The sequence below is a fragment of the Vulpes lagopus genome, chromosome 17 (genome assembly GCF_018345385.1).
Source record: "Vulpes lagopus strain Blue_001 chromosome 17, ASM1834538v1, whole genome shotgun sequence".
Lineage (NCBI taxonomy): Eukaryota > Metazoa > Chordata > Mammalia > Carnivora > Canidae > Vulpes > Vulpes lagopus.
This window is the reverse complement of record NC_054840.1, coordinates 21,469,805-21,494,553: the sequence shown is the minus strand read 5'-3', so window position 1 is coordinate 21,494,553 and position 24,749 is coordinate 21,469,805. Positions and strand designations below refer to the sequence as shown.

At 38.9% G+C, this 24,749-nt stretch overlaps 1 protein-coding gene across 22 annotated transcripts in view; it reads left to right on the top strand.

Moving 5' to 3' along the window:
* LOC121477519 (LIM domain containing preferred translocation partner in lipoma) overlaps positions 1-24,749 on the top strand; it is a 667,092-nt gene that overhangs the window by 147,466 nt on the left and 494,877 nt on the right. For 16 of the 22 annotated variants that reach the window (XM_041731917.1, XM_041731895.1, XM_041731907.1 and 13 more), the window contains one exon: positions 22,064-22,127. The gene's annotated coding sequence lies outside the window, so the exon portion shown is untranslated. Of the gene's footprint in view, positions 1-12,928; positions 13,061-22,063; positions 22,128-23,137; positions 23,194-24,749 lie in introns of all 22 variants that reach the window. The other 6 variants (XM_041731914.1, XM_041731910.1, XM_041731915.1 and 3 more) reach the window with 2 other exon arrangements.

The following is a 24,749-nucleotide window of genomic DNA, read 5'->3' as shown; positions in this document are numbered from 1 at the left end:
GGTGACAAGAGGCATCAAAAAAATGCTGGCACTGGCTTTGAACCCTGTGTATCTGGAGTGTAGGGGGTCAGGAGGGTGCAGATAGAGAGGCTGCAGGGAAACCCGTGCCCTCAGAGAAGAGCCATGTCCAAGAAGGCCTGCCAGATGCCCTCAGAGTCAGATGGAAGCAGTTCCAAAGCTTCTATCAGAACAAAGGGCCAGGAAGTGCCTTGTATTCTTTGTCTTTGTATTCTGTTATTTAGTGTGGTACTTTATTCACAGTACTTGCCTTTTTAAAAAAAAATGTTTTTGGTTTTGCCTTTTAATTTAAAGTCTGAATATCTGAAGGAATGTTTAAGAAGGGTTCTGATGGGAAAGAGGCAAGTGGGTCATTCTGTTTCTCTTTTTTGATTTACTGTTTGCTCATCCAAAAAATGTTGATCTCCCTAGCTTGATTTCGGTAATGCTCACTACCTTTGTTGGAGGGCAAACATTTTTCTAAAAGTAGGATGAGAAAAAAATACTTGGCAAATATTTTGATATTATTGTTAAGAGTGTTGAGGGTTCAGGAAGGAGTAAAATGTTTTTAAAAGTCCATTTCCTTTAGCAGAGGACTGGAACTTATAAATTGGGCTTGAATAACTGTAGCTTTTATTCTGGTTTGTCTTTCTGCCTTTCTTTTCTTTCTTTCTTTCTTTCTTTCTTTCTTTCTTTCTTTCTTTCTTTTTCTTCTTTCTTTCTTTCTTTCTTTCTTTCTTTCTTTCTTTCTTTCTTTTTTCTTCTTTCTTCTTTCCTTTCCTTTCTTTCTTTTTTCTTTTCTTTCTTTCTTCTTTCTTTCTTTCTTCTTTCTTTCTTTCTTTCTTTCTTTCTTTCTTTCTTTCTTTCTTTCTTTCTTCTTTCTTTCTTTCTTTCTTTTTTCTTTCTTTCTTTCTTTCTTTCTTTCTTTCTTTCTTTCTTTCTTTCTTTCTTTCTTTCTTTCTTTCTTTCTTTCTTTCTTTCTTTCTTTCTTCTTTCTTTCTTTCTTTCTTTCTTTCTTTCTTCTTTCTTTCTTTCTTTCTTTCTTTCTTTCTTTCTTTCTTTCTTTCTTTCTTTCTTTCTTTCTTCTTTCTTTCTTTCTTTCTTCTTTCTTTCTTTCTTTTTTCTTTCTTTCTTTCTTTCTTTCTTTCTTTCTTTCTTTCTTTCTTTTTTCTTTCTTTCTTTCTTTCTTTCTTCTTTCTTTCTTTCTTTCTTTCTTTCTTTCTTTCTTTCTTTCTTTCTTTCTTTCTTTCTTTCTTTCTTTTTTCTTTCTTTCTTTCTTTCTTTCTTTCTTTTTTCTTTCTTTCTTTCTTTTTTCTTTCTTTCTTTCTTTTTTCTTTCTTTCTTTCTTTCTTCTTTCTTTCTTTCTTTCTTCTTTCTTTCTTTCTTCTTTCTTTCTTTCTTTCTTTCTTTCTTCTTTCTTTCTTTCTTCTTTCTTTCTTTCTTTCTTTCTTTCTTTCTTTCTTTCTTTCTTTCTTTCTTTCTTTCTTTCTTTCTTCTTTCTTTCTTTCTTTCTTTCTTCTTTCTTTCTTTCTTTCTTTCTTTCTTTCTTTCTTTCTTTCTTTCTTTCTTTCTTTCTTTCTTTCTTTCTTTCTTTCTTCTTTCTTTCTTTCTTCTTTCTTTCTTTCTTTCTTTCTTTCTTTCTTTCTTCTTTCTTTCTTTCTTTTTTCTTTCTTTCTTTCTTTCTTTCTTTCTTTCTTCTTTCTTTCTTTCTTTCTTTCTTTCTTTCTTCTTTCTTTCTTTCTTCTTTCTTTCTTTCTTTCTTTCTTTCTTTCTTTCTTTTTTCTTTCTTTCTTTCTTTCTTCTTTCTTTCTTTCTTTCTTTCTTTCTTTCTTTCTTTCTTTCTTTCTTTCTTTCTTTCTTTCTTTCTTCTTTCTTTCTTTCTTCTTTCTTTCTTTCTTCTTTCTTTCTTTCTTTCTTTCTTTCTCTTTCTTTCTTTCTTTCTTTCTTTCTTTCTTTCTTCTTTCTTTCTTTCTTTCTTCTTTCTTTCTTTCTTTTTTCTTTCTTTCTTTCTTTCTTTCTTTCTTTCTTCTTTCTTTCTTTCTTTCTTTCTTTTTTCTTTCTTTCTTTCTTTCTTCTTTCTTTCTTTCTTCTTTCTTTCTTTCTTCTTTCTTTCTTTCTTTCTTCTTTCTTTCTTTCTTTCTTTTTTCTTTCTTTCTTTCTTTCTTTCTTTCTTTTTTCTTTCTTTCTTTCTTTCTTCTTTCTTTCTTTCTTTTTTCTTTCTTTCTTTCTTTTTTCTTTCTTTCTTTCTTTCTTCTTTCTTCTTTCCTTTCCTTTCTTTCTTTTTTCTTTTCTTTCTTTCATCATCTATCTATAATCTATCTACCCAACCATCCATCCACCTACCCACTCACGAGGGTAGATAGACAGTCTACCATCTGTGCAGGATGGTAGACTTTAATTTTTCTTATTATTTGATCTTTGATTGGTTTTGCTGAATCAAGTAACCTGAATTGAAAATGAACTGACTTTTGAAAGAGAGATTTGAGGAGAAAAAAAAATGTATCCTGATTTTTTGAAAATAATTTTTCCCAGGCTAGGTTATATAGTTTCACTAACACTTGGGGTGGGAATGAAAAGGTCTAGATACATTGAATCTCTGAAAACCCTGTGAATGTTGTTGGCTGAACTTTTTTCCCTTAACGTCAGTTAAATAGGGACAATATTACTATCTGAAACCTTCAACCATGATTTGGGAAGATGATTCTCTATCTTTTGCTGGTCCAAAAATAAAACAAAATTTAAAAAAAATAGCAAAAATGGGAAATTTTCAATTATAATTTACTTTTTGGCAAAGCCAGTCTTTCTCATTCTGTTCCTTTCTTTATAATTTAAAAATATCTTTAATTCAGTTAATTCCTAGCTTCCAGTGAACCTTTTAACTAATCAAATGCATTTGAGATACTTTTTAATTTATTATAAGGACAATACAAGGCGAGAAATCATTTTGTGTAATGTCTTTTCTTGTTGTTCAGTGTTGTCAGCTCTTTTTCCTGACAAGAGTTTCAATTTGGCTGGAAGCAGCCTGAGGGTATTCATCCCCGGTAATGTTTACCATGTTGCTGTTGGTGAGTTACAAAAATAGTAACTAGCAATAGTAACTGGTAACAGAGTCCCTGTATGCCTTCACCTAGCTTCCCCTAATAGTAATATCTTGTATAACCAAATATATCTGTCAAAGCTAAGAGATTATGGCTGGTACAACACAGTAAATTATACTGCAAATGCATTAGATGCACCTGTTTCTCCATGAATTCCTTTTTATCTCTTCCATGGTCCAGTTCAGGATTTATTCAGCATTTATTCATTGTGTCCTTTTAGTCTCCTCTGTCTGTAACTGTTGCTCGACCTTTCCTTGTTTCTCATGACCTTGATCCTTTCTGAGTGTCCTGGGCAGGTATTTTGTAGAATGTCCCTCCGTTTGGGTTTGTCTCATGTTCTATCATGATCAGAGTGGGGTTGTCGATTCTGGGGAAGCCCACCATACAGGCCAAGTGCCTTTCCTATGGATTCATGTTGGGAAGTACGTGATCTTAACCTGAGGTGATCCTGTTACAGAGATGTTAGCCTTGCTGGTGATCAGTTTTGTTTTGTTAAGTTTTAACTAACAACCTTGGTCTAAGAATATTAACACTCTGGCACTTTGGCAAATTAGTGGTGACAACTGCTCACTGGTCTTCAGCCTACTAGCTTCATTGTGGTGGAGGGCTTGCACTCTCAAAGCAGGCAGCTCCCACAGCTCAGTGAGGAAATGTGGTGTGGACCTGAGGCCCCTGATCAGGTTTGCCAGTCTGTCCTGTTTTAACCCTGGGGCCTGCCCGAGGGGAGACCTGAGCTATAATGCCGGTTTTGTGGATTCTTAGTGAACTGCACAGGAATCAGGTGCAGTTCTAACTGCATAGAAATGAAGTCTCCAACAGAAAGGAGAACACTAAGGAAAGCAAGTGGAAGTGAGAGGTGGGCCTCACCTGTCCCTCCTCATGACTTCTGGAGATGATCCTTCCCTTCATTACTATGGTGTCATGGATGCCAGCCATTTACGGGTCAGATAGAGTCACCTCTCCTCCTGTCATGAAGGAAGAAGTATGGAGAGTGATGGAGGGAGAGCTCTTTATCATTTGGTGAGGGAACAGAACCATGGACCAAAACCAGCTTCCCAGTGGGTAGAGTGGCTAAGTTGCTATTTTTTTGGTAGTAATCCTTGGTCTTGTTTGGTTCTCTTCATCTTTACATACAGGGTAGGGCCATTTGCTAGCAGTATCCTGCAAGCTCTTGATTGTGAGATTTAAGACTTAGAGAAATAATTGGCAATATTGACTGGGTTGGGTCTGCCTGTGGGAACCTATGTATCTTGATGTCTATTGTAAAACCTGTCTCTCTGTCTCCACCAAACGTTTTGCTTTGTTCACTTACTGGGAGGTAAGGAGAGGCTGGGGATGTGTTATCCAGTGTGATAGCCGGTAGCCACATCTGACCATTGAGCACTGGAAGTGTGGCTGGTGTCAGTGTTAAAAGGGTAATATTTTGTATATATTTGTAAGATAAATCTTTCTCTATTCATTTCTATTATTTTAAAATGTAACTACTAGAACATTTAAAATTGTGTATGTGGCTCACATTATATTTCTGTTGGATGGTGGTTTGAGCCTGGGAAGAATATGGAACACAGTAAATTGACCTTGTGTTCTTCCCTGAGTTCTAATAATGTTGGCATTAAAAGGAAAAGCTTCAACAGTCATAATTTTCATTAAAAAAATCTGATTCAGAAGAATTGGCTCATTTTACATTATTGCTTGGACTGGAGAAGAATCTGACATTTGGTATTTTCATAATTGAGAACATAACTTGCTGACTTAAAAAAAAATCACAACATTTTGTGCTTGGCCTTAGGTACCAGACTTTGAGCTCTTTGAAAATAGGGATTGTGCCCTTCTCTCTTTCTACCATCCTTTTCCCCAAAACCACACGTTAGCTAGCACATAGGAGGTTAGCTGGCATTTGTTGAGAAACAAAATAACATTTAAAAAAGAGAAAACCTTATGAAGCTACCCTGTATTTATGGCTGGAAGAGACAAATATCTACCTTTATAAGGCAACCCTTCTTCTTAAGTCAACCACCCAAATTAAAGAACATTGATCCAAGTGTTTATTTACTTCTTGATTTGATTACCATTCTCATCAGGTGTCCCTGTCAGCTCTGCTTGTGATAAAGAATCTTTTCAAAATGCTTAACCTCATCACCCCTCTGGGGAAGGGGAGACAAAAAAGGATGCTGCGTACACATATTAATCTTCACCTTGTTCAGACAGTATATTTAAGGCCCTGAAGACTGGATTATTCTTACTTTCCCTCATGTTTGATTCTTTCTAATATCTACCGGTACAATGGAGGATGTGGGAATAATAATGAGAGATGAGTTTAAGCTTGGACTACATTAACTTTTCATTTGTTTGTTTTTCAATTTTTATTTTACTTCATAACAAGCCAAAGCCTGTATGAACTCAGGACTCACAGGCCTTCAGTGTTCCATTATATGTACTCCCCTGATTCTTTCATCTTTGGTGCAAGTCCTGGGGCTGGGTGAGGAGACAGTTTTTCTTAGATGTTGTTTGGTCAGAGACCTGTGCTGGGAAATTCAAGAGCTTCCATGACTCCATGTTAGGCATGGTGCAGATTCTACTGATCTGTGAGTCCAGCTGTAGTTAAGAACATGTCACCTTGGTCAGGGGCAAGCCTTGTAGAGTCTACGATGGCTGTGTTGCTCACTACTCCTGGAAGCGACCTCTTGAAAGAGCCCTTTTGGTTATACAAACCAAATAGTTGGTTATACAACTATTTCTTATATTTCTTATTTCTTTTTTTTAATTAAAAAAATAAAAACTTTGTTTTTATATATTTCTTATTTCTAAGAAATAGTTGAAGCTTTGATTCTTCTGCAGAACAGGATGGAAGATCATGGGTTCTCTTGGAAGTGTACAGGGCAACAGTAATGAGTGGAGAAAGGATTGGCCTTGGAGTCAGAAGGCCTGTGTTTACTTTCCGATTCTCCTATTTTCTGGTTGTTGGATTCTGGACAAATAACATACCGTCTCTGAGCATTAATTTCTTCATCTGTCCAAATGGACAATCTCTGCTTCATGGGATCATCATACGTTAATGTAAAGGGAGCACCTATTTTGGGGACCGATTCTTGGGCTTTATAAACACTAAATGGATTGTTTTTTTTTCACACAAGTCCTGTGATTTTGTTGGTGAAAAACCAATAGCCGTCATCTGTCTTCATTTTGGAGGTGGAGAAGACGGTGCTGGGTAACCGGGGGGTAAGTTCCACTTTAATTCTAGCTTTGAGAAAAAGAGCAGGGAAAATGTGGTAAGCAATTGCTTCTAAAAAGCTGGGACTAAAAGCACTTGATGGATTTGTGCTGGCTTCCCGGTAGACTCATCTCTGCACTGCCCGCATAGCACAATTAATAGTTATTACTCAAGAAGGAACAAATAAAAAAAGCGAGAGCAGGCATAAAAACATCCTTTCATCTTCCTGACGATGGTCCCCTTTGTCAGGTCTGTGGAGCCATACCTGTGAATCATCCTGGGAAAGCACAGTGTGGGTGATTAGAAGGAAGATCTTGTGGCTCATTTCTTACCCACTTCCTGGGCTGGGGAAATGTCTCAGCTCATCTTTCTTATCTACTGATGTCTTGTCAATATCCACTACCGTTCACCATGCATCTTCACAAACAAGGGCCTCTTTCTCACTCCAAACCATCACCGTGTAGAGAGCCAGTTACACTCTCTGCAAAGTTGTAGAGCAAAACCAGAATAAAGCTGAGAAGGTAAGAACGGGGCCATGGAAGAGCCCTGGAGTGTGGGTACAGGACAGAGTCTGAGCAGGAGCATGAAAACACTCAAGCTACGCTTGTGTTGTGAAGCTAGGAAATGAGTCACGTTCTGCTACGGACCGGGCACTTGACCTTGCGTACTTCACTCTTAAGCTCCCAGAGTCCATGAATCAAGTGTTGCCACTTGCAGTCTGGAAGCTTAGTCAGAGCCTAAGGAAACCCTGCCTTTGAGGATGGGTACCCCAACCGGGCATCTGCTTCTGCCATAGATTCAACTTTTTAGGCACAGTGGAGGTGAGCGTAAGGGATTTCACAGTATGTTCCTGTGTTTGAATCTGGCTGAAGCAGGAGGGACTTTGAGTAAGCTACATGGGGTTTCTGAGTTTCACTTTTGCCCTCTGTGGGATAGGAATAGGGTTGTTGTCAGCACCGGAGACCTTGCACTCTGTAAGGGACCTGGCACAGGTATATTTAGAAATGTGACAATCATTTGAAGAAACTCTCAATAAATGATTGGTATTGTTGATATTATTCTTATTATTATCTGTCACCACAATCATTTCCTTGGCCCTATCTCATCGGGATAACTGTGGCCACAGGAAGTATTCACTGTGAAAGTGGTTTGCACTAGATAAATGGGAACTGCACAGTGAATAATGCAATTAAAGAAAGCTCAAAATCAATTCCACCATCTTCTTTTTTATTTTCACTCATGGGTTATTTGTCGTCAAGTCTTGGACTGTATCTCTTTTTTTGCCACCTCCCTTGGATTTTTCCCTTCTTCTCTCTTCTACCTGCTATTACTCTAAGCCGAGCACTCATTGCCTCCTGCTGTACTGGTGTTCCTGCCTCCAGGCTCTCTGAGAGCCTGCTTCTAAAGTGTGGTTCCTGGGCCTGTGGCACCACCAGCATGCCTCACAGCTTGCTGCAAATACAGCATCTCGAGGCCCTCACAGACCTGCTGAATCACAGGGCATGTTCATCACCCTGCTGTGGGGCCTCCATCCAACTCATTCGCTCAAGAGTAGCTTCTTACCAGTGTGTGCGTGTTCTGCCTTTGGACTATTTCCTGTCTCTAGTTGCTCTTAGTGCCTCTTTTGCAACAGGTGGTCGAGAGGGGAAGCATGGGGCCATGGAAAGGCACTGGAATAGGAGAATAGTGATTCAATCCAAGTTACCATCCATGACCTTGACTATGACAATAGAGTCTCTGAAATGGTCTCTATACTTTTATGATTTCCCTGTGTTGCCCTTCTCCACACCACATGATGAGATCTTCTTAAATTGTTAATTGGATCACATCTCACCCCCTGCCATATAGTGGCTTCTTGGTATCTAGAAACATTCAGAAGACCTTCTTGTGGCCTGCAAGGCACTGTGAGGTGGGCTTCTCTTGTCTCCTACTCCATGATCACTTTATTCAGTAAGGTAAGGACACATGAACCTTCCTTTGGTCCCATGTATAAGCCAGTTTTGTTCCCACATGACCTTCTTCTGATTCTGTCTATGACTGGCCTGGACTCTTCATTCCAGGCTCAGTACAAATGACATCTCCTCGGCGAGATCTTCCTTAACCTACAGCTAATGTAGCAAACCTCTCCCCTCTCCATCACTTTCTCCCTTTATCTTGTTTTATGTTCCATGCAGCGCCGTTCTCTGGAAGCATGGTTACCGTGTCTTTGCTTTCTTCTTGTATATTGCAGACTCTTTTGGTGAGGGATATCTTAGTTCAAATAATGATGGTCATGATTTGCTGAGTGCTCACTATGGGCGAGACACTGTGTATAGTGCACTCTAATGGATCAGTTCATTTGGATTATTTCATTCTCTTTAATGGATTCTTTGTGTCTTTGTCTACCCTGGTCTGAGGGTATCAACTCCCAAAATGCGGTGACAGTATCTATTTGTTGTCAGTCTGTTCCCAGTCTGTAGAAGATTGCCCACCATTAGGCATAGGAGTAGTGCTCAGGAAAATGGTTGTTTAGGAGATGTATGGATCCCAGAAGATTATTGCTGGGGAATACGTCTACATGGAAGGAAAGAGAAAGAGTCCCTCAGCTCCTATTCTGGGAGGAAATAGCCTTGAGTTCATCTTTATCTTTAGTCTAAGACAGGGAGCAGGCGTTGGAATCTGAGTTGGGGTTTGCTGTTGCAACCTTGGGTACAGAAGTGGATCCTGGCAGTCTGGGAGAGGGGTTCTCGAGTGGCACCTTAATGAGAACAAACCCTTGCTAATACTTTCGGTTTAGTGCATAGTGTGGCTGGAAATACAGGGCCTTATGACTTTTACGTTCTTTGCGCGCACGCTTTCGATGTGCGTATGTGAGCCTTTATTATTATGGACTCAGCCGGCAGTAACCATGGTGAGTAGACCTATCACACAGCATTTTTCTGAGTCAGTTTAAAATGCTGACAATTAAATATACCGTACTCTTTTAAGCGATCCATCAGTCTCCCTTGTTGTCATGGTGACCGGAGTATATTTAGAAATGTGACAAGTACACTGAGTTCAATTGCACTTTTGCCAAAACATAGTTTTGCAGCTAAAATTGAATTTCCTGATTGAAGATCCAAGTGCTGTTAAGGGGGCATAATCGTTTCTATACATTATTCTGGAAGCATAACTTACATCATCCTATTAAATCAGCAGTTAAAGTCTTACTGGGCTAGTAAGATACTGACACTTGAGTGGTTGTACGTAGAGTTGATGAAATGAAGTAAAATAAAGGCGGCATCATGTTTTTTCCTTTAAAAATTAAATTGGGCCTCACCAATATAACTAGTTCAATGATTAATACCTTTATATCTTTATAAAGAAATTGTAGGTAAGCGTGCATGTGTCTGTTCTTCTGGATTGTATTTTTAATTGAAAGAAATTTATTAGGCACCTCCTCTCTCCTACATACAATCTATTCTTAGCAGTATGAGGGCATCTCTTTTTCTTTGGTTTGACCTCGGATTGACAAGCATCCTTATTTTTCCCCAGCCTTGTTCCTGCTGGGTTCTTCATGGGGCAAAGAGATGAAATGAACATGACTTTTTGCCGAAACAAAAGGAAAAGTCAAAGTCCCCTCTCTTGTCTGGTTGGGAACTAGGTTTGGATTCTCAGTCCCTGTCTGTCCTTTGACCTGCCTCTGCAGTGCTAGGAGAATGGTGTTGACGATGCACTCCTTCCTTGTTCTTTCCACCAGAGGAAGTTGAGGGACTTATCCAGTGCCTGGTCATTATTACAGCCCTGCTTCCATTCCTGGCCAAAGACAGATTGTTTTTGCTTTGGGGATGAGAAATAACAAGTCCTGGATACTTTTGCCTCTGAGTTTTCATGGAGCTGAATGTGTCAGCAACTGGGATAGATTTTGAACCCTTGATGCTATATGGTTAAATTGTTTTTATTTCTTTCATGTACATTGCAAACAATGATGAGATATCCTAGTTATAATAGGTGGGTAAGATTTCCTGAGTTTTTATTATATGCTTGCATGTAATAAGCTTTGTATGTATGTATGTATTTGAGCACACACACACACGCACACGAGCAGGGGAGTTGGCAGGTAGACAAAGGGAGACAGGGGGAGAAGCAGATTCCCCATTGAGAGGAGAGCCCAATGCAGGGATTGATTCTAGGACCCCGAGATCATGACCGAGCTGAAGGCAGATGGTTAACCAAATGAGCCACCCAGACGCCCCTGTAGTAGGGATTTAAGGATCATTTCAGTGGAACTACACAGTAAATCTTACGACGCACCTCTATTGCCATTCTTATTTCACATTAAGGAAACAGGTATAGAGAGATTTTGTCTATTGACCAAGAGTATACCTCAAATAGCAGTGGAGTCTGGATTCTGATCTCAGTGCCCTACTAACCAGTGCCTGCTGGCCTACCCCGTGGTGAAGTCATATAGATATTTCAGTGTTTCCAAACGTTCACTGATGTGGCCACTACATAACAGTAAACAGGTAGCAGGGTCTGAAGGCATTGCTGAGCTGCCCTGTGTCTCCCCTAATGGTTTAGAACCAAAGGGGTTTGGTACTGGGCAGAAAGGGAACGTACATAAGTCCTGCCTAAGCGCTATGGTTTGGTATCAGGACCTCTTTATGTTCTTCAATGAATTTTTGTTTATGTGGGTGATAGCTAATGATACTCATCTTAGAAGTTACAATGGAAATAAAAGATTTTAAAGAAAAATGTTTGTATAAAAATAAGCACATTTCCCAAAAGAAAAAATAGGGGAATAACAATGTGTCATGACATATATTTTTTAAAGATTTTATTTATTTATTCATGAGAGACACAAGGAGAGAGAGAGAGAGGCAGAGATACACAGGTAGAGGGAGAAGCAGGCTCCATGCAGGGAGCCCGATGTGGGACTCAATCCCGGGACTCCAGGATCATGCCCTGAGCCGAAGGCAGGCGCCAAACCACTGAGCCACCCAGGGATCTCCACGACATATGCTTTGATTAAAGTTTATAAAGAAAATCTAGAATTTACAAGGGTTGGAAAAATGAAGTAGAAAAGATGTAATTATGGATTTTCTTCTTTGAACCTACACCAAAACTTGACAAGTGGTAGTTTCCTAATGTGCAGTTGCAGCTCATATCAATAAACTTCTTTATACTCTGTTATATTAAAATTCACTGATCTAATATTCACTTTGAATCGATCTCCACTTCTGTATAACACAACAAATTGGTCATTTGGAAATGCTGCGTTACTGAGTTATACGTATCTTCCAAATGTTGACAAGTTTCATTGTGTAACAACAATAGTAAATCACATTCATTAATATCACCACTGCTTTCATCAAAAAAGTATTTCAATTATTAGGAATATGTCATGTTGGGCAGCCCGGGTGGCTCAGTGGTTTAGTGCTGCCTTCAGCCCAGGGCCTGATCCTGGAGACCCATGATCGAGTCCCACGTCGGGCTCCCTGCGTGGAGCCTGCTTCTCCCTCTGCCTGTGTCTCTGCCCCTCTCTCTCTCTCTCTCTCTCTCTCTGTCTCTCTGTCTCTCATGAATAAATAAATAAAATCTTTAAAAAAAAGGAATATGTCAAGTATATAATAGTAGTAGATGCAGTGTTTTTGAAATTCTAATTTTCACTCTAAAACTGATTTTTATCATTTGCAACAAATACCGTTAGTTGTTTTCCTTGAAATGATGGATTCTCTTGGTTTATTTTTGAGACAGTATCTGGCAAGAGCAAGTCTGAATGACCGTGGTACGTCAGTCATTCTTTCAAATAAAAATGATGTTTCACGCAACCTGCTGTTTAGCTCTTGATTCAGTCACACAGTGCATTTCTTTGAGATGATCATTGTAGTTTGGGATTCAACAGAAGGTCTTTATGCCTACTTTCTATTTTGTCACATAGAGTATTTAAAAAGACGTGTTCAAGGATTGAGTTTAATAAAATAAGTTTTAGTGCATGGAGGAGAACCTATCCTGTTCTCCTGTATCCTGTTGTATCCTGTTGTAAGTGAACCTATCCTGTCTTCCCTTTACTGTGGGTACCTGGTGGTGAAAAGTACACACACTGGCCATTTTTCTTTAATTATTGAAGTACAGTTGATGTAACACAGTTTTACATTAGTTGGAAGTACACAAGTGTTCCAAGGATACACATGGTAAATTCAACAACTCTGTAAGTCATGTCATGCTCACAAGTGTAGCTACCACCTGTCACCGTACAATGACGTTACAACATCACTGACTATATTCCCTATGCATGTCCCAGCTTTTAGATACTCATACTGTTTCTAGTATTTAACAAAGAGAAGTGGGTTTGAGAGAGAACTTTAGAGGAAGGAATGGTGGAAATCTAGAAAGTGATGTGGAACGGGTCATGGGGGAGAATATAAGCATCCAAACTTAATGAAGTGCTAAGAGAGAGGTAGCAAGAAGTGAAGGAGACGGAGGAATTAAAGCTACCCTTGAGAATCATTGTGGTGCTACTGCTTGATTCGTGTTAAGACTCTGGCCATTTTTACCCACTCTTGATTGCTTTTGCACCATTGGTGCAGATGTCAACACTGTGGAAAACACTCATCATGGACATTGAGAGCCAATGATCTAATCCTGTCCTTTCATTTTTCAGGTCACCAGAGCTGAAAGGGACCTAGCCAGGACCACAGCACTGGTTAGTAGCAGTGCTTGGACAAGAACCCAGATATTAGTGAATTCCTCTTTTCTTCTTTTAACTTCCTGTGCCAGTTTTAGGAATCTCAAGGTAGATGTTTCTGAATTTTGTGAATATGTGGTGCCCAATATATATAGTTATTGAATTTATTTGGAAAGATCTCCATTTTTTTTTCATGTTAAGCCTTTTGCGTGTTTTCCCCGCTCTGTGCTCACCACCACACCACTGTCCTCTTTCCCACTTTTCAGTAGTGACCGCTGCTGCTCTTTAAACAGAACAGGTTCTGTCTTTGCCAAGACCTGAGAGAAGTTGAAGGAGCGGTTCAGTGCTTGTTCATTTTCTGGTTTAGAATTCCAGCTTTGCGGGGCTGGTGGGGGGAGACTCAGGGAGTTTGGGCTGACATTGCCACTTCCTTCTTCACCTGGACTCACTCATAGTCACAGGACAAGTTCCTGCATCCACCCATTCCCTTTTCTGTCACAGGAAAGTCATCTCACTAGAAGACCTCCACCTCCCACTTCTCTATTATAATTCTGTTATCTTTTTCTTTTATCTTTCATGTAGGAAGGAGGTCATGCAACCAGAATTACCCTTTACCTCTGCTTTTGCCGATGTCAATATTTTATGTGATCTGTTTCCTTCAGTAAGAACTGGTTAGACTGACATGGTGCTGGCGGATGCTGGGAGGGGCTATAGCACTGGACCCTGGTAGCACATTTTCTCTTCAGGACCCCTCTCCTGTTGACAGTGAATTTTTTTGGGGGGATCATCAGGTTGAGATAGGTTACATTATATGAAAATGAGTGAATCTGGCAGACTGTGAAACGTGGGTTTGTGCACTTTCAAATGGATCCTTCTCTCAATTTCCAGTACGTTGAGTGTTCTTTTGTGAGATCTCCTTTGTTCCTACTTCTCATTCAGCATTGCACTGCTCTCTCCCACCTGGGAGCTTTTTTGCCTTTTTTTTTTTTAAACTTTGTTTTCTAACATTCTTCTTCCTCCATGTCTGTCTGGGTTTCCCAAAAGTGAACTATGATTTGACCTTTGGTTACCCCTGTGAATCAGCTTTTCCCTAAACTTAGGCCTTTGATGACTTCCTTTTCTAATGGTTTCTGCCCTTGCTTCCATTTCAGTTTTTCTCTTTCTTTCTGATATTCTGGTTATGGCTCTTGTCTAGCCATTTATTAGGCTCACTTATTGCCTACCATTAGTTCTGTTTTAACTCTTTAAAATGTGTTCTCCTGTGAACTTCTTGAGCCCAGGCACTTGTGTGTGGCGCATCCCAGCCGCCCCATGGATGTGCCGAATGGATTCTATTTTTACCCAGGGGTCTCTTCTTCAAAGGCCATTCTTCAAATTTGTATCTGGAGATCTGAGCTGTTGTTTATCTCTCAATATTGGGCAGCTAAATCTCTGAAACACAGAGCTGCCATGGCCCATCTTTTAATGCTGACTCCCTCCCACTGCCAGGATGTTACACATGCCTTCCCCGACAGATGGCCATTGAGCCTCCACTTGAGCACTTCCAATTCTTTGTGAGGCAGTTTGTTCTACTGCTGGACAGCTTCATGTTTCATGCTCTCCTTTGCATTGTTCTGAAACTGGAGTTTGCACGGTTTCCACCCTAACAGTTTTAGCATTGTATATTTTGCAGAAGTGTAACGTGTCTTATACATGACCAGTTCTCAGATTCTCAAGGGTGGCTTTAATTTTTCCATGTCTTTCACTTGCTGCCTCTCTCCTAGCACTTAAACAAGTTTGGATGCTTATATTCTCTCCCCTGGTCCCCATCACTTCTAGATTTCCACCATGTTCTCCACCTCTAAAGTTCTCTTTCAAGCCTGCTTCTCTGTTAGACCCACAAACTCACACTTTTTCCAGTATCTAAAAGCTAGAACATGCATAGGGAATATAGTCAGTGATATTGTGATGTCACAGTGATACTGTGATGTCATTGTATGGTGACAGGTAGTAGCTACGCTTGTGCTGAGCATAGCATGACTTACAGAGTTGTTGACTCACCATGCATATCCATTGAATACTTGCATACTTGGAACTAATGTAACATTGTGTATCAACTGTACTTCAGAATTAAAGAAAAATAGCTAGGATATAAATTCTAGTATCATAACTTACTAGGTGGGGGGAACTCAATCAGATTACTTAATTGTTCTGAGCCTTGGTTTATTCAGATACAAAATGTGTGTAATAATGACTTCCAAGAACATTTTTAAGGATTGAAGTATGCAAAATGCTTAGCTCAGTTACAGAAACATGGTGCGTTTAATAAATGTTACTTTTTGCTTGATTAACTCTTTTTGTGTTTAATCTTTCCAATGATTCTCTTTTGAAAATTTTAATTCTAGTATAGTTAACATACACATAACATACAGTGTTACATTAGTTTCAGGTGTACAGTATAGTGATTCAGTAATTCCACACGTCACTCAGTGCTCCTCGTGATAAGTGTACTCTTAATCCCCATCACCTGTTTCAGCTATCCCTCCACCAACCTCCCTTCTGGTAACCATCAGTTTGTTCTCTATAGTTGAGTCTGTTTCTTGGTTTGTCTTTTTTCTTTGTTCTTTGTTTTATTTCTTAAGTTTCACTTATGACTGAAATCATATGGTATTTGTCTTTCTCTAACTGATTCCTTTCACTTTAGCATAATACTCTCTAGCTATGTCCATGCTGTTGCAAATGGCAAGATTTCATTCTTTTGTATGGCTGAATAATATTCCATGCATATATACATGGAATATATACAAATGTATGTATATATATGTGGAATGGAATATATATATATGTATTTCCACATATATATATGTATGTATATGCTGACTCCTTCCCACTGTCAGTCAGGATATTACACAAACATGTGGGAAGGAGTCAGCATTAAAAGATGGGCCACTGCAGCTCTGTGTTTCAGAGATTTAGCTGCCCGATATTGAGAGATAAATAACAGCTCAGATCTCCATATATATGTGTGTGTGTGTGTGTGTGTGTGTGTGTGTGTGTGTGTGTGTATACATATATGTGTATATGTACACCACCTTTTCTTTATCCGTTCGTCTATCGGTAGACACTTAGGCTGCTCCCATGATACGGCTATTGTAAATAATGCTGCAGTGAACACAGAGGTGCATATATCTTTTCAAATTAGTATTTTTGTATTTGTTGGATAAATACCCAGTACCATTACTGGATCATATGGTAGTTGTATTTTTAATTTTTTTGAGGAACCTCCATTCCGTTTTCCACAGTGGCTGTACCAGTTTGCATTCCCACCAACAATGCAGGAGAGTTCCTATTTCTCCACAACATTTCCAGCACTTGTTGTTTCTTGTGTTTTTGGTTTTAGCCATTCTGACAGGTGAGATGATATCTCGTAGTTTTGACTTGAATTTCCCTGATGGTGAGTGATACTGAGCATCTTTTCATGTGTCTGTTGGCCATCTGGATGTCTTCGTTGGTGAAATGTCTGTTCATGTCTTCTGCCTATTTTTTAATTGGATTGCTTGGGTTGATTGGGTGTTGAGTTGTATCAGTTCTTTATATATTTTGGTCACTAACCCTTTATCAGATATGTCATTTGCAAATATTTTCTCCCATTCAGTAGGTTGTCTTTTAGTTTTTTTGATTGCTTCATGATTTCTTTTTCCTTTTAAAAAATATGACTGACTTTAGAATTATTTGAAGAATTTCTCCCTTTCTCCCTTTCTTCCTCTAGTTCTTTCTTTTTAGATTTTATTCATACCAATCCTAAAAAAAAATATAAAATCCTATTGTTTCTAGATTCATTTCCCTTTTACTTTGTAAGTTTGTCTATAACCTAACAGGGTTTTTTGGCAAATACTATTTTTATCTACATGAATTTTTTCAACTCCTGCCTACATTTCTGCTCATGTATTCATCAGCTTCTATTATTCTTCCTGAGGAAAACATTTGTCCCCCCCTTTTAATGGGTTAATGATGACTGGGCCATTGCAGATTACTTAACTCCTCATTGAACTCCTCACTCAATAGCTTTTAGAGTTTTTAGTTGAATAATATATTTTTAAAATTAAATATTTAATTAACGTCAGTTCAACCAGCATTTACTCAGCACTTTTTTTTTTTTAAAGATTTTTATTTATTTATTCATGAAAGACAGAGAGAGAGAAAGAGAGGCAGAGACACAGGCAAAGGGAGAAGCAGGCTTCATGCAGGGAGCCCGACGTGGGACTCAGTTCCGGGTCTCCAGGATCACACCCCTGGGCTGAAGGCAGGCGCTAAACCGCTGAGCCACCCAGGGATCCCCTACTCAGCACTTCTAATATGACATGTGTTGAGTGAGGTGCTCTAGGAATTACATAAAACACTATTTTAATTTGTTCATGCATTCATTCACTGAACATTTTTTTGACTCCTAAAGAATCAGATTCTGGGTTTGGGGTTCAAAAAAACTGAGTTAGACAGGGTTTCTCTCCTCAAAGCACATAATGAAATAAAAGTGATAAGACAGTGTGGTAATTTCAATGATCTGGGAATGGATCCATCCAGGCATTGTGAGAAAGGCTACTTCACCAAACCTTTCTAGATTGGGAAAAGCTTCACAGCAGGTGGGATACTTAAAGATTGAGTGAGGGGCTTAAAGTCTACTGGAAAGATAAGACCCCTGCTAGGGTTTGGGTTGTGTTTGGTTATTAAGCCAATTCTGTGAAAACGAACCACTAAGTTCTGTGTATTATCCTTGACTCTCCTATTCCTTTCAATCATATTCACACAACACTTTTCATTCTTCTGTTTATTTTAGGGGCTTTAGAACCAGCAGAATAACTGAAAGATAGATGTGATGATATTATAGGTTTGCTTCTGGGACCTAATTACTGCACAAATGCATATTTCTGCATTCCAAAGTAGCAATAATAACATAAATACGTAAAAATAATCTCATGATAGTATGACACATTACAGAGTGTTTCTCAATCCATCATTTCATTTACTTCTTATAGAATAGCTTAGTGCTTGTGGGTTTCCTGAGTGTCTTCAGCACTGTTACCGATAGATAAGAGCCTAAGAGTTAGCAGTGAATAATTATGTAGGGAGGGTTTGCAAAGAATTTTTTCTCTCTTCATTCCAAGGTGATCACGCTGCATTTTCTGATTTTACTTAGATCCCAAGACCAGGTCTGCCCATTATGAGGCCACTAGGAAGGCATCCTTTCACCACTTTGTGTCTCAGCTTTGTTACTTGTCAGACAGGAATATTGCTGCTGTTACTAACAATAACACCGACTTTGCCTCACTGGATTGAGATGAGGAGTTAAATCATTAATTTGTGTGAGTGCAGAACGTATATAACCAGTCACAATTATAAATCTAAAATGCACCTTTTGAGTGACCAGATTATCAGCTGCTTCAGTCGAAATAAGTTCAACTTAAGTTTTATTTGTTTCTGCATGTTTTCTAAGGTAGCTTCATGTTGTACTCTCCTCTGTTTAGCTCCAAGTGACTGCAGGCAAGTGCTGAATGTTCAGTAAGCACTTGTTGAGTGAAGTTTTTTTTTTTTTCCTTTTTTAATACTGACCTTTTAAAGTCCAGTGTTGGATATTTGTAAGCTACTTATATTTTTGCTTAGGATTCCTCAAGCCTCTCATTTAATTTCCAGATTATAAGTTCCACTGATAGAACCCTTATAAATATCACATTAAGAAGCTGAGCATTACCTTTAGGCCAAAGCAATTTACTTTTTAAAAATCTGATTAATTTCAACACAATCAGCCGGGATGTCAGAAGATCTCAGTGCCTCTGATAGATGCTGACAGGTGAGGAAATTAAAATCAGGGAGGGAAGCAATTAAATACTGGCAAACATTACTTTAATGAGACAACCAAATCATTCATAAGCCATGGAATATGTTGTATTTTTGATAAGTATCTTAGGGTGGTGGGTGAGAGAGTGCATTTAAAAATGCTCTTTGTACGGGATCTGGTGATGAGAGTAGAGGCCTTTCTGTGTTAGTTACCTATTGCCTTTGGCCTGGTCTGACATTTCCATAGTTTTTGGAGACAGACTTCCTGATAATTGTATTAAAGATTATGCCATTGTTTAATTTAAGCAAATCTAGTATATGATTTAATTTAAATAAGTAAATAATTTAAATCAATCTTACCTCTACCACTACCTTAAAATTCAGACAGAGACACCTGGGTGGCTTAGTGGTTGAGCCTTTGGCTCATGGTGTGATCCCAGGGTCCTGGGATCGAGTCCCGCATCAGGCTCCCCGCAGGGAGCCTGCTTCTCCCTCTGCTTCTCTTTCTGTGTCCCTCATGAATAAATAAATAAAATCTTAAAAAACTCAGACAAATGCACAAAATCCATGACAAAGTAATTTTTGGCCCTTTCACAAGTGATTTAGGGGTAACCGCAGTCAGGACCTATAAAAAGAGAAACCTAGAAAAAAATGCATATTTTATACAACTTCCAATTCAGAAGACTTGGGAATTAAAGTACAAGAGCAATACCTAGGCACTCTAGGTATTGCACTCCTATTAAGCTCTTCTTTTCAGGATAACACCCCTGTATTCAGGAAGGACATCTGAGACCAGAATGCTAACAAGTTACCCACTTGTTGGCTCAGTGCAAGTTTCTACAAGGCTCTGTTATGTTGCTCATTGGTACTGTAGCACTTGTAAAATATCAAGTATTAAGAAATATCTTTACATTGACCATAGTGATTCTGGTGTTGGTTGGCTGGAATTTGTGTTCGTAATGTTAGGATCATCATTGTAGAATTGTATTGCTAAAAAATTGTCCTGGGATGCAGGGGTCAGTTCAGAAGATACCATGGTTTGTGAAATACCTGTTTTCTCTGCTCTCTTCATTTCTCATATTCTTACATTCCTTTCTGCCTTTTTCCTTGTTCCCCATCATATTTCTTTCTTCTCTCTCTTTTTCATTGCCTTCATGTATTCACTGCTGTTTTTCCCAAAATACAGTGTAAATTATCAATTATTCTATACTGGTTCCAAGTTGACTTGGTGAATCTTGCTTTTGCATATACTTTAATTAATAGGTTGAAGTTTTGCAAATTAAATGTTGAGTATACAGGTTTCTTTATTTTGGGTTGAAATTGCTTCTGAAGATGAGAATTTTTTTTTTTTTTTGAGAGAGAGGATGGGTGGTTTGACCAAGGATGCAGACTGCCAGGATCTTGGTCAGCACTTATAAATACAGAGGCGGCTAAGGATGACTGACTTGCTTTATTAACCAGATGCTACAGTGGGGTTTGCCAGTTGTCCAAGATACCTTTATGAGTCTAGTGGAGAACTCCATTACATTAGGTAATACCCATGAGTTTTGGGGGATGCTTGACACTCCAATCATGTGAGGGGGATGATGAACTTCTTAGCTAGGAGGCTTCAGCTTTTGTACTGCTTAACATGAGACTTCTTGATGAGAGAGAATTCAGGGGCGCTGGCTTCTGTTGTTTCTGTGGCTTGTGTTTTGAGAGTTTGCCAAAGATGTTGCATCTCTGAAACTATACTGGGGAGAGCTGAGAAAGTCTGCATAGTAACCCTGCATCAAACACTCCTTTTGCCCTAGCTTCATAATGTGTCACTTCTGGTTAGACCACAGATATGAAGTCTTCTCTCTCTCTCTCTTTCTTTGCTTTCACTCACTAAAGAAACAGGGCTCAATACGAAATGGCTTTGGTGCCTTGACACTTTTGTATGGTATGTGCTCCCAAATGGGAGACTGCATCACGTAATAGAAGGGTGCTTACTGATTTTGGTGTCCAGATTCAAGGTTCCATTTTTATCTGATCCATATTAACCATATAATCTTTGAAGTTTGGTTTCCTTATTGGTAAAATTGGCAATAAAGATGATTAATGTTTTGATTTTGGTGGCCTATGCGAGACTTTCTTGCAGGCTGCATTATCAACCATGTTCTATTTTTAACCTTATTTGAGTCCTATATGTTCTTCAGTTGGAAGCTTCATCTGAGGGACAAACTTTAGGCACAAAGGCACAGACTTTAAAATGATTTGTGATGTATCTGCAGTTCCTTCACCTAAAGCAGCATCTCTTGCTTTTGGGAGTTGAGAGGAAATTTGATTTTTAAATTTTGAGGTGTTGCCTTTTGAAACAAACATTCTTTGTTTCAAGAATGTTGTTAGGTGAGGCCATGGGAGATACACATTGATAATTATTGCAGTGTTTTAAAACTAGGCATATGAATCAAAGAAATTCCCAACCCAGAGATATTCTCTAGCACTGTGTGCTTCTAATGTCATTCTTTGATCAGATAAACATGGGCTCATTGGAAGAAATATTAATGTTTTGTATACCACCACTGTCCTTATCTATAGATATGAAATAATGGAGGAAAATCTTCCAAAAAAAAAAGTGTGACTGAGTTTGGCTGTGAAGTAGATATTAAAATCCTTATTTACATATAAGGAAATTGACACTCAGAGAGTTTAAGTAATTTGCCTAAGGACATTGTTAAGAGGAAGACCAAATCTCCAAATCTCACAAGGTTCTAAATCCCTTGTGTTTTTGCTGCTGTCTCATGTCAATCAAATAGTTGGTCTTATTTTACTCTTCCCTCCTCCACCCAGTCTACTGAATTAAGTCAATGAGTTGTTTCTATTTTCCTAACCTAATAGCCCAGGACAGACTAAGCTATAAAGGAAAAATCACTGAAACAACAGGCGGAGTCTGGAGAGTCCAAACTTGTACCCTACTACGTATTATACTGTGGAGTCTTGGGCAAGTTACGCACCTTTCTGAACTTTAGTTTCTGTATCTATAAAATGACAACAGTAATAGTCATATACAATATATTTGTGAAGTTAATCATGAGAAATATGCTAGTTCCTATCTCCTTCTGTCTTGTACCTCCACGAATTTTTGTTTCCTCACCTGTGAAGTGAGTAGACCAATCTCTTCCTGTTTCTTTGCTGGGTTGTTATGGATTGAAGCAAGATAATGAATGTGAAAATGTTTTGCAGAACAAGAAACTGCTATATATGCTATATATATAAGAGTTTATGACAAGATACAGATTAGTACCTAAGAGTAACGTGTACCTATTTCATTTACAGACGCTGGCATTGTAGTTTGCTGAATCTTACATCCACTGACCATTCCAGGAGCTAGCTATCTGAGGTAAGAGAGGATCGGCACCTTTTTATTTATGAAATGCTCCTTAAGTGTCCTAGCAATAATATTGAAGGTTGATTTTACTCCCAACAAAGAAATACAGAAGCATTTAATGAGCAGCAAAACCTGAAAAATGGCCAAAGCAATGAACTACCAGCTTTTTATCTCTTCTTGATTTAATTTCCCCTTTCAATTTGTAGCCTTCATGGTTTAATTCCAAAAGCACAAAAATCCAGGCAACACAGGAAATTCATATTTACCAAGTATTTTAGTGTCCATAATGTGCAATGTTCTTTTTTAAAAATTTTATTTATCTACTTTAGAGAGAGAAAGAGAGGGAGAGAGGGAGAGAGACAGAGAGAGAGAGTGTGCAGTGGGGGCAGGGGCAGAGAGAGAGAGAGAGAGAGAATCCAAAGCAGACTCCCCACTGAGCATGGAGCCTGACATGGGGCTCCATCCCACAACTGGGAAATCACCATCTGAGCTGAAACCTAGGGTCAGATGCTTAACCAACTGTGGGACTCAGGTGCCCCCATAATGTACTATGTTCCTATCTACTGCCTCTTTGTATCCGTAGCTAGCCTGTGGCAGGAGGGCTTCTCTCCAGTGTCCTGGCTCTTGTTTGAGTGAAATTTTCAATACACTGGGCTGCCAGTGCTTCCTGGCTCTGAAAGGGACCAAACTCCTCTTGTCAGCTCCATCACTGTCTTTTAGCTGCCCAGAAAAGATCTGAAAAAGACATAATTCAAGGCTATAATGACAACAACAAAATGCTAAGAATACAGAGAATGAGCTAGAGGTTTTTGAACTTAGGACACATGGTATCTACAGTGCTGCTCTTCTGGGGGGCCAGTGCGAAGGAGCTAGGCCTTTGGTGAATGAACATTCTCATCGTGATTTTGTCAATAAAATAGAGGCAAGAAGAAAATATGTAGAGGAAGCATGATAGTAGCAAAACTTGCAAGATAGGAGTTTTCTTTTGTGGCTAACTAGCCAATATTTGCACTTCCCATTAGGTCTGCAGTGTTCTATGTGGTCTTTGAGAAGACTTGGATGAAAAAGAAGTGAAGAGGTCAATATGGTGTTCCTAACTACAGGTCCCAAAGTATAGCAACTTTGTGGAAGATTTGATGTCAGCATTTAAAATACTGTAGACATTTGTTTTACCGAATATTTCAGCAAATATTTCATGTTATTTACATGATCTTGAACTGCCAGTGTGACTTCGGTTACACAGACCTTTGAAAATATTGAAGTTTGTTGTCATGTTTGTCAGAGTTAACAGTTGAGAATTGAGTAGACATTGTGGTGTTATATTGATATGATTTTTTTAATTAACGTGGTTTTTAAAGCTAATATTCACCGTAAGAACATGCCATGTAGGGCAGCCTGGATGGCTCTGTGGTTTAGCGCTGCCTTTGGCCCGGGGTGAGATCCTGGAGACCCGGGATTGAGTCCCATGTCAGGCTCCCTGCATGGAGCCTGCTCCTCCCTCTGCCTGTGTCTCTGCCTCTCTCTCTCTCTCTGTGTGTCTCTCATGAGTGAATAAATAAACTCTTTGGGGAAAAAAAAAAGAATATGCCATGTGCAAACAAGGGGGGTCATGTATGGACTGTGAAACGCCTCTATAATTAAATAAGACAGAGTAGCCACTTATTGTTTAGATTTTACTCTCTGTCCTACAACAGAGAAGGTTATAAAAAATGGTAGTGACCAAAAATACAGGAATGATTCCTGCCCATTTTTGGGTCCCTCTCTAGTCCGTAAAATACTCCAGCAAAAACTCCTTTCTAATTTATTTCATGTATTTTCATGGATAAATCTATCAGAAAAGAATGTCCTGTAGACATGTAATATAGTTTTTGATAGCCCTGTTAGGCAGAGAGCTAAGTGGTTCCTTCAGAGAAGCTGCAGGTATATTAACTTTTCTCCAAATGCCAGTTGTTAAATATTAATAGAGTAAGCTTTGAAACTATGTAACCATGCCCTGCTTCTGCACCAAAACCCATCTTGAAACTGCAAATTGGAGTTTAAGCAAGCCTTGGGAGGTTAAGAAATGATTGCTCCTGAGACAGAGGGGTTTCATCTATATCTGTTCATCCATCCAGCTGTCCATCCATCCAGCTATCCATCCATCCATCCATCCATCCATCCATCCTTCCTCAATGTTTTGGAGGTGGGGATTGGTGGGCAGGAAGGATAAAAACTTCTCAAATAACCTTTAGGAGGTAGAGAAGTAAATATTCTGGGGGCATGTTGTAGAAATTTAAAATCATCTTGTGGTAATAATTGGTATCAGTGGCAGTAATGAAGAAAGAATAACAGTTTAAATAAATAATTAGACTTGACAGTAGATGTGTCAACAGGTACCCACTTAATGAGTGTAATCATGTTTTTCTCTGCTTTCAACGTTGATCCACTGACTGTGGTGTGTTCCCCTGTTCCATTTCCAAACCAAATCTATTTAAAGCTGCACTTCATGGAATCTGAAACAGTATACCCTGTTTACTATTTAGAGCTGATACCCAATGTTCTGGAATAGGCAAGATCTGTACTTGAACAAGAATAGGCTTCTGGCCTCCTGTAGACGGTTGATTATCCTTGTTTTCCACAGGGTGATTCATTAGC